The following is a 10424-nucleotide window of genomic DNA, read 5'->3' on the forward strand; positions in this document are numbered from 1 at the left end:
CTCTCAGCCAGGCTGATGTCATAGGTCTCGAAGAGGAATTCGATCTCTTCAAGCCATTGTTCTGGCTCGCCTTCAGTCCATTTTCCCACAAGGTTATTGACTGTCAACAGAGAGGTATTTAGTGCAGATGGAGTGGGGCTAGAGGCTTGTTGCGCTGCTAAAGCTTTTTATGCTTCTCCTTCTTGGTTTCAACTCGAGCTCCCTGTCTTTGAGGGCTAGTTCATGCTGTCTTCTCTTCTTCTCTTCGCCTCACGCTGTCTTCTTTCCCTCCTCTCTTTTCTTCTTCTCGCTGCTTGGCTTGCTGCCTTCTCTGCCCTCCCATTTTTCTTCTTCTCCGCTGCTCAGCGCTTCTTGCTGCCTTCTCCGCTCCTCTCATTCTTCTTCTTCTCTCTGCTGCTCAGCTTCTTGCTACTTTCTCCGCTCCTCTCGTTCTTCTTCTTCTCTCCGCTGCTCGGCTTCCTGCTGCCTTCTCCTTTCTTCTCTTTCTTCTTCTACTCTCCGCTGCTCGGCTTCTTGCTGCATTCTCCGCCTCGCTCTTTCACATTTTCATTCTCAGCAATTATGTTCTTTGGCAAACTCTTTGAAGGGCTCTGGCCGGAAGGACCGTCTTCCTTCCCTATATTCCTAATATATTGGTGCTCCTCGGTTGACATGTTGCTGATGGGGGAAGGGGTGCTGAGTGAGTTAGCTGTTTGTTCCCAGAGGAAAAGGTTTGGTGACGATGAGGAAGTGTCCTTAGATTATTGGCACTTCAGTGAGTGGCACCTTTGAATGAGGTGGCACTGTGGATGAGTGTGCCGTGCGAAGGTCACACTAGGGGAAAGTGTTCCTGAAGGAAATCTGAGTCCTTATGAACGGATACACTAGTAAATGGAGTGCTCCTGAAGGCTCTGTGGTCCTTATGGGTGGATGCACTGTTAATGGGGTGTTCCTGAAGTAGCTGAGGTCCTTATGGGTGGAAACACTGGTTGTATTGCACTCTGTTTCTTCAATACAGGTGCAATGGCTTATACGAGGTTAATTTGGTTGGGTGGCACTCTAGTGCCGGTGTGCTCCGCAGGAGCACGCAAAATGTCATGCATAAATTGGCACTGTTGTGAGGTACTGCCTGAGCAGAAGGTGAGTAGGAGTAAAAGGTAAAATGAGACTTGCAGAAGGGAAGAGAAAAGGAAAGAGAAAGGAGAAAGATAAGTGCTTCAATGATTTGGGTACTTAGCAGTGCCGCATATTAGTGGCACTGAGAGAAATGGAAACTGGATGTGACACGAGTGGGTGGCTATTTATAATAACTAGAGCGCGCTGCCTGACATGAGGACAGGTAGGATACGAGAGATGCACTCAATGTGTGGTTTTAGCACTTGCAGCATAAGCAAGTCTAAGATAAGATATACCCCACTCCTGCACTCCAGTTGGAAGATGCGTAAAAAGATAGATATACATGCACTTTATAGCGTACGGTAAATTATCTGGGCTAAGCACTTAAAAAGAAAAAGCTGTTATGTGATTAGTCGCTAAAATGCGTGTTCACAAACTTCACGCACTGTACATGATAAAATTTTACTGGGTAATGAATTTGAAATTCCAGCTTAAGTATTAAGAGAATTCTTTGTATTTGCTTTTATGATTTGTGAGTTGGTTCCCAAACTCGTAAATGAATTATGTCGGTCTCGTGTTAAGGTGAAAGGATACGGGAGGGAAAAAAAAAATCTCTCTCTCTCTTGGTGAGCGTTGTGTAATGGAACGTACTTGTTATGAAATTTTAGTTAAAGTGATTTTCTTTTATGCTCAAGAGAAAATAAAGTATTTTGCGGAATTACGTTACATTAAGGCTTCTTTTGCACTGAACTTTGAGTATTGACGTAATTTCTACTGTCTCGCACGCCTCAAGAGCCGTGGCATGGTAAGCAATGGGTTTTTCAAATTGTTTCACAGAGTTTCCCGGGTTACGTTAAGGCACACATGGAGGAAGGCTCGTTCCGGGAACAAACGCTGTGGGATTGCTGCGCTCGTGTTGGACAGCTGATCATGTAGTGAAGGGAAATGAAATTGAAAGGAAAACGCTCCTTCTTCAATAATTCGTGGTGGATGAAGATGAATCTTAACGTTAAAAACCATCAACAATGTCTTTACTTTACTTTAATATACGCTGGAGTGGTCGTTAACAACTACGGTCGGGAATGTCTTTACTGCTACGACAATGGAATGGTTTCATGATCCGCCTAACCTCGAACAGGCCGCTTGCTGGCTCGTAGTGTAAATGCCAAATACCGCTACACGGTTTCTTGTAAGCTACTGGTTATCTCAAAATTTATCACTGACCAAGAAATTGTACACTTTCTTTGCCGTAAATATTCCGAAATAAACTCTTAGCTAATGGTTCTAGCTTACACATGCAAAATTCCCTAACTACACACTCCCTAATTCCTAAGTGGCAACTCACACCCTGTCCCTACACCTTGGAAGTTTGCGGGTAGACACTTTGCGCTTACCTCTCTGTTTTCACTAACATAAAACCCTATACTGTTCTCCTGTGTTTTGAATGCTTGTAACGATACAAGAATTGTTGCGCTTCTTTAAAGAAATATTAATATCACTTATCTTATTTAACCATACGTATCCTTAATGTTAGAGACATGCACATATCCTTTTTACTAACGTTCTCTACTGCGATTGCTTCTGTGCCCTTTTGAATAATGAAATTATTACTGTAAATCAAAATCATTATTCCTGGTTTTTTTCCTAGTCTAGCTTAATAGCGAGGCTATTTAACGCTAATATGACTTGATCCTGGCAAGTGGTGGTCACTGTCATAAACTGGTCATCTTGGTTGGGGGGAGGATTGAAACACATTTACTTCGGGACTGCCAACGAACCAAGTGAGCCCAGATTATGAACAAAGGAAAAGTTATTTGAAAACTTACCTTAGATTTTCCCTGGATTTATACTTAATTGATTAAGGTCGCCATTTGGAATTAGAATTTTTTTACAATTTAAAGGGGTTTATTTACAGAGATTAGCAATTAAGCAAGGAGACAAAACAGAATGCAAAATGGTAACCAATGAGCAGGCTCATTAATTGTACACAGTGAGCAATAATGCAGTAATTGGCAAGCAAGCAAGCTAATTAAGAAGGGGACTGTGTACAATACAATTAATCCCGTTATAACAATAACTTGGTTAGACAAAAATTACATTAAAAGGTTCACAGGTAATTATGCTGCAAAGGATTGAACTCCAGGATGGGGAAATTAGTTCAAATAAAATTTGGCGGGCCACAACAGATTTCAGTAATCGGACTGCGACCAGGAATAGTTCAGGATTTGAATGGCAGTCAGACTTTTTGGACACAGAGTTCAATGGAGCAGCTGATCTCTTCTGTAGGTTCTGGATTAGAATGGCGGCACACACTGAAGGAAATAGAATCCCCCTATAAAATGTTACACATTGCACATTTTAAATATTCACCACTACGTAGCCCAGCAGATAATTATAAGAAAATCACGTGAGCACAGTATGGGAATCGTATTTGATTGGGCTTTTAACACAAGGAACACATGCTCGCAATCACACAAAGAGAAAATTTAAACACTTGTATTACTTAGCCTAATCCTGCCCTGCTGCACTGGGGAAGGATAACTGGATAAGCTTACCACTGATCTCTTTACTGGAATTCAAGGCACATTACGGGGTGAGATACGGGAGGCCGAAGCAGGACTCTTAACAAGGGAAAATTGCTTTGTGGAGGAAGGAGTTAAAGTTTAAAGGAATGGGAAATTTAAGGGGTTCAAGGAGAAGTGAAAGGGCTGGCTTACTGACTATTTGCAATGTACGAACCTTGACTAATAAATTGTGGGCGCCAACAATCGATCGGCCGTTCGTCAGAAAATATGTCAGCTCACTGAAGAAGATGGGCGATAGACTTCCGCCCAGCACTGAGATGAGAACGCGTCTGCTCTTCCAAAACCAGCGGCATCTTGTTGGCCTCATCTTAGGTCGACATTTCCTGCAAACATGTCAAGACAACCAGCAAAGAGGGCAGAGGAAAAGATTTCTTAAAGTTAAGTACTTAAGGATTAGTCCTACCTGGCCACTATCCCTAATAAGCCCCTTTAACATTCCCAAACACTAATTACTCCCACCCTCACGTGATGAGGGTGAGAAGGGGGTTTCCATTGTTCCCGGATCGAATGATTTAAGGAGTGAAGAAGCCTAGGCTACTTACTGTGCTAATAGCTTCGATCTGGTTAAAAACTCTGTGTTTTTTTTTTCCTGTCGTCGCCCGCCAATTCCTTTGACCCCACAGTCAGAGCCGTATATAGAGAGAGTTTGGCCAACCTTTTGACAGGGCGCCATCTTGCTCCTGTCCTGTTCAGTCGCGCTTGGTCATTGCACCACCTGAGCGATCTCAGCTCTTCTCTCTCTCTCTCTCTTCTCTATCTCTCTCTCTCTTTATCATATGCTGATTGTTAACTTAAGCTTTCTATCAACCATTATAACGTTTGTTAAAAATATCATGATAATTTATAACTTTACTACAGTTTTAACTTTAAAATACATAACAAGTATTTTATAAAATATACATTGTTTCAAAATTCACTGTTTACTTATATTCATTACAGCTTTTCTCATCATCATACTTTTACCCTCTAATTCACTTCCTCTTGATTTTAACGACCGGAGCCTTAGGAGTGTTCTCGTGTTTTTAGCATAAATATATAATCTTAATGTAAAGAAAAACTTCAGAGTCTACCCTTAATGTCATGGCAAGAAGGAAAGGTTAAATTTTTGTCTGGTGTTTACCAAATGCACTAGTCGTCCTAATAAATTGCTCGTTTCAAACTATTTTCATTTGCCTAAAAATATTTTCTGCATTTTGAAATAAACTGGGGAGGCATCTGTGCTATAAACTAGACAGTTTTTCTATATTCTTTTAACTGAGTCAACCTTTGAGAGGATCTGTCTGTGTTGACTGATTTTGCTCTCTATTGTTTGAAGACAAAACCTACAATGATTATTTGACTTTTTACCTTTTTTATGCAGTAACCAGCAATATAATGGAGGCTGCTCAGTTCTGCTTTAATTCGTTAAATTATCACTTGAGAGAATTGGTCAAAATCAGGGTCCTCAAGTTTTCATTTTCCAGCATCACCACTTGTTTCAACATTGGCCTTATTCAGAAAGTCAGCTAGAAACTCGCGGTCATCTACGTTATAATTACTTGCACTTGAACATTTCAGAAATTGCAACTGATATCAATTTCCAGAGACTGTCGAAATTCTAAGGCAGTTGGCACTGGGTTTTCAGTCTTATGGAGCTAAACAAGTTTTCAGCAATCTTGGGTGAATCTGGATGTCAGTAAAAATCTGTGACCTTTGGCCAAATAGTGACTTTGTAGATTAAGAATGGAAGTGGTAGACAATATCACTCCAGTTTGAACTATGGCTTCCACTGTGCATTAAGTCCAATACGTTTTCATGAAACACCCTTGTAACTTGCTCAAGATGCAGTATAGCTTGCTTATAACAGGATTCATTGACGTTACTTGCCAGTGCCATGATTGGATGCCTACTTGACATTAAATCGAACCACTTATTTATCAGACCAGTGAACCAAGCTGTTGTAAGTAAGTCTTTACTGTATCCTTCGCGTTCAACCAAGTACTGAAGTCCCCATTTGTATTATCGATACAAATCGGTGAAATGTAGGAATTACCTAAAGGTTCTTTGCAGCGCCTTTCGGCTCCCAGAAGCTACAACCCTTCTCATTCCTTTTACCCCCCTCCCTCCGTTCATATTTTTTCTTCAATCCTAACTTTCCACCCTCTGCTAACAATTGTTTCATAGGGCAACTGCGAGGTTTTCCTCCTGTTCCACCTTTATACTAACCTTTCCACTTGCAGTTTTTTCCTTTCAGCGCTGAATTACCTCATAGGTCCCAGTGCTTGGCCTTTGCCAAAATTTTATATTCATTCCATTTTCTCTCTCTTTCTCTCTCTCTCTCTCTCTCTCTCTCTCTCTCTCTCTCTCTCACACACACACACACAGATAACGTATTCATAGTTTATGTAAATTGAAGCCTCGTAATTTTGAGTGTGGGTTTTCAAATACTCAGTTTTTTTCCCCCCAAAAGTATCGTTATTATAGATTCATTGGTATTCCTCATCGCTATCACATAGGTGAGTGAATAGTAAGAGAATATTCATCTACTGAATATTCGGCTCTGCGTCAGGGGCCAGGCAAAACCGTATCAGGCGGTCAGACAGAGGCAAGATGGCGTCCATCGGTTAGTGAACTTGCCTGAGTGGTTCCGAGCATGGCCAAACTCTCTCTATATACGGCTCTGCCCACAGTGAAAGGAACAACAACAGTATTTCAAAATTAATTGTGCGCTGTGGTGTACATGAGGGACGGACATCCTTGATAATATATATATATATATATGTGTGTGTGTGTGTGTGTGTGTGAGTATATATATGTATATATATATATATATATATATATACTATATATATATGATAATATATATATATATATATATATATATATATATATATATATACACACACACACACACACACACACACACACACACACACACATATATATATATATATATATATATATATATATATATATAAATATATATATATATATATATATATATATATATATATATATATATATATATATATATATATATATATATATATATATATATATATATATATATATATATATATATATATATATATATATATATATATATATATATATATATATATATATATGTATAAATACATACATACATACATACATACATACATATATATATATATATATATATATATATATATATATATATATATATATATATATATATATATATATACAGGAAAGGGAGAATGTAGTATTAGAATTAAATACGTGAAAATGTTACCATGTATGCCATGTCATTAGCGTGAAAATAAAAGATTAAAACAATAAATATGTGTAATATATTAAAATAATTCTTTTCCAGAACTTAGCACAGCAGTATGGAACTGCTTATAATCATTTTGCCTGATCTGAGAATCTCATATTCCTCATCATTTCAATTCATCGCAGGAAACACAGCATGAACTGTTTTTCTTTCATTTGCATCCATCATCCTCACTTTCTTTCAGTAAAAGAGAATGAACTCAACAAATGTTCAATGCAAAGTTGAGCGAATGCAATTGAATAATGTTTCAGTTATTCCTATACCCCTGCTAAAGGCAAACTGTAGGGAATATCACAGTATTCTTTGCTGCCATGAGTGTGGTTTGCTATAGGTAAAATTAATTGCTCAAGAGAGAAACAATAGAATAGAAAGAATTGAGTGTTCTGAACTGAAGAGAGCATCAGAGGAAAATTTATTAACAGGAACATGTGACCCAGATGTGTTGGTGAGTAAGAGTTTGGTAAAGTGGTTTCTGAGAGATTCTGAATTTTTCCTGATTACTATTGAGGAGGGAGAAGGGAAGCTGAATTGGGTATATGAATGCAAAGTAGTTGATGATATTTAAAATTTTGTTTGGCGTTTTAGTTTGCTTGCAATTAATTATCCCATTTATGCCCAGAAGAAAGTAAAGTTTTGCGATCCATCTCCATTTAACATATATGATAGATATTAGTGTTCTTAACTTTAAACTAGCCTCAGAATTCCATTTGAAGGCGTAGATTAGGAGAAAAAGGAAAAAAAATCAATGTTGCGAAAAAGCAACCATGGGCATCGCAGTCATCACAGAAGTTGCGAAAATGCAACGGTGGGAGCACAGTGACTTAACAAACATTGTACCCGCTATCAGTTCCTAATTTCTTTTAATGTACAAGCCAAATATATTCATACTTACTAATAGGGGGATTTTAAAGCTCATGGGAAAGCAGAGAAAATTTATTTAGTTCTGTACATTTCACATTCAATTAATTGTAATTTTCTTATTTTATGATCTGATGAAGATGGAATAATTAATTGAGAAGTTATTTTACCAATAATATTAAAATGGAACATAATTTTAGTGTTTTAGGATAGACACTTGGAATAAAAGGTATTCATAAATGTGGTCTCTTAGATTGACAGAATCCATTCTCTCAAAGATTGATATGCAATGTAAATGGAAAGATATAATGTGAGCACACATACACATCAATATATTTTCATGTATTATGACATGCAGGAGAACACTTCACAGCAATGGAAATTGCATTTGATACAGATGCAAACAGTTCGGGTGTTGCATCGTTTGCGTAAGTGATTTCTGTCTCCCTTAATTATATTGTGACCAACGTCATCACATCTAAGGGTGTTCCCTACGCCATTACCAAGTACAGGTAACCTTTGTTTCCCTGGATTTAGAGGTCCAACGCCATATGTTGTTAGCCAATGTCTGATCATAAAACGTGTGAACTCTAATTAAGCTTCTTTGTATCCTCGTGCTCTACCTAATGATCAATCATTATTCATGCAGACACTCATGAAATTAGAGAAAACAGAGAAATGCTATTTCTTTTCCTGCTTGCAATTCGATATTTGCTAATGTTTTCATCTGCTTTCTCTCCTCCCTCATTAGTGAATTATATTTGCTATTCAAAGAGGGCATGATTATAGTTATTTTCTATTTTCTATTAATATTTGAGTAACATTCTACTTTTGTTATTGGGTGTACTGCATGTTTGTTTGATGTTACAATAACAGTACCATTGCCCTTCACCCTGACTACAGTTACATTTGAATACTTATCAAAATAATCCTCAAACCTCCCTCTGAAACGTTTCTCATATAGTTTGGCACTTGAAAGAGAACCTTTCTCAATCATATTCCTTCGAGGAGTGCCACTTGCTCCATGACATTTTTATGAATCTCTTCCTGAAGTTTTATGAAAGAGAATAATTGGCAAAGTACTAGTTGATTCTTAGTCCCTGATGCTCAGATTCAAGTGCATCAAGAACCTGGATGATCATCTTTACCTTAGTATCCAACCAAAAGATATACATATCCCAATGGAGTGGCCGCTGTCTACCTTTGTGATCCCAATGAATTGATTTTCTTCTTAAAAATTGCTTAATATGATGGTGTCCATAATAAGGTACCATTTTGTCAGCAGACACTGGTAGTGCCAAACCCCGCTTATTAAGAAGGTTCACTAGTGGTCTTACCTTTGCACAATTATCATGCTTTGACAATTCTGTTGTCAGCCGGGTGGAAATATCTCATTATCTCGTAATATTTGTTTCTACGTATTAAATTACCAACGAATGTATTCCTACATCACGATTCAGTGGCCAATACATGCTATATCCCGATAATAACGAAATCCCAATAAAATCTCTTATTTCTGTACAAGAGAGTTGAAAATTATGGTTTCCTTTTTGCATCGGTTACAAAACAGTTTCCTCGGTTAATTAAATGTTCAATAACAATAGTGCCTCAATGCAAGCAGAGTATCTCGTGGGGTTCTGAAGCTCATCAGTTGCTGTCTATCTAATATATATATATATATATATATATATATATATATATATATATATATATATATATATATATATATATATATATATATGTAAGTGTATGTATGTATGTGTCTGTGTTTGTGTGTATGTGTGTTCCAGCATAACTCTGAAATGCATTGGCAATTTCAATAAAACTTGGTATACATATGACTTATTATCTGGAAAAGATATACTGAGAGGGCAGGACATCACTAGCACCAATGGGCACCAAAGTGAGTCGGGGTGGGAAGGGCTTCCCAGAACTAAACTCTATAGGTTTATCATACCTCATTTCAGTATACATATGACTTACAATCTGGAAAATAATTCTATAAGGGGTAGGTAAGATATCACTGACACCAAAGGGGGTGGGGGTGGGAAGAGGTGACGTAAAAAACAAAAAACCCCACAGATATTAGTGTCTAACCCATAGTTTTTGAGGTCACTGTGATGGATAGTGACACTCCCGATGCCCTTTAAGTCGAAGTTCAGACCCGATAGGAATGGGGTGTGAGAAGGGGTGAAATATAAAATATAAAAATGTCGGGCAAAGGGAGAGAGTGAGAGAGAGAGAAAGTGAGAGGGAGAGGAAGTGAGAGGGAGAGAGACAGATAGAGAGAGAGAGAGTAGAGGGGGTTTTAGGGAGGAGAGAGAGAGAGAGAGTTTATTCAGAGTTTTCCCGGGCAGCACCTGGTTGGTCAGCTAGTAGTCTATAAGGATAATGAGAGCATGATTTGTTTTCAGGCAAATCTTCTACCCTCCAGTTAAGAAACTTCATTAATTTCTTAGAAGAATTCGAAGGTATTTTTATCCTTTTGCGAAAAATAATGTGAGGTATTTGGACCCAAAATAAACACAATGATACTTGGTCATAATGTACATATAAAGGTAATCACACCATTGCTCTTGTAACTTAAT

This window comes from Macrobrachium rosenbergii, chromosome 2 (genome assembly GCF_040412425.1).
Source record: "Macrobrachium rosenbergii isolate ZJJX-2024 chromosome 2, ASM4041242v1, whole genome shotgun sequence".
Classification (NCBI taxonomy): Eukaryota; Metazoa; Arthropoda; class Malacostraca; order Decapoda; family Palaemonidae; genus Macrobrachium; species Macrobrachium rosenbergii.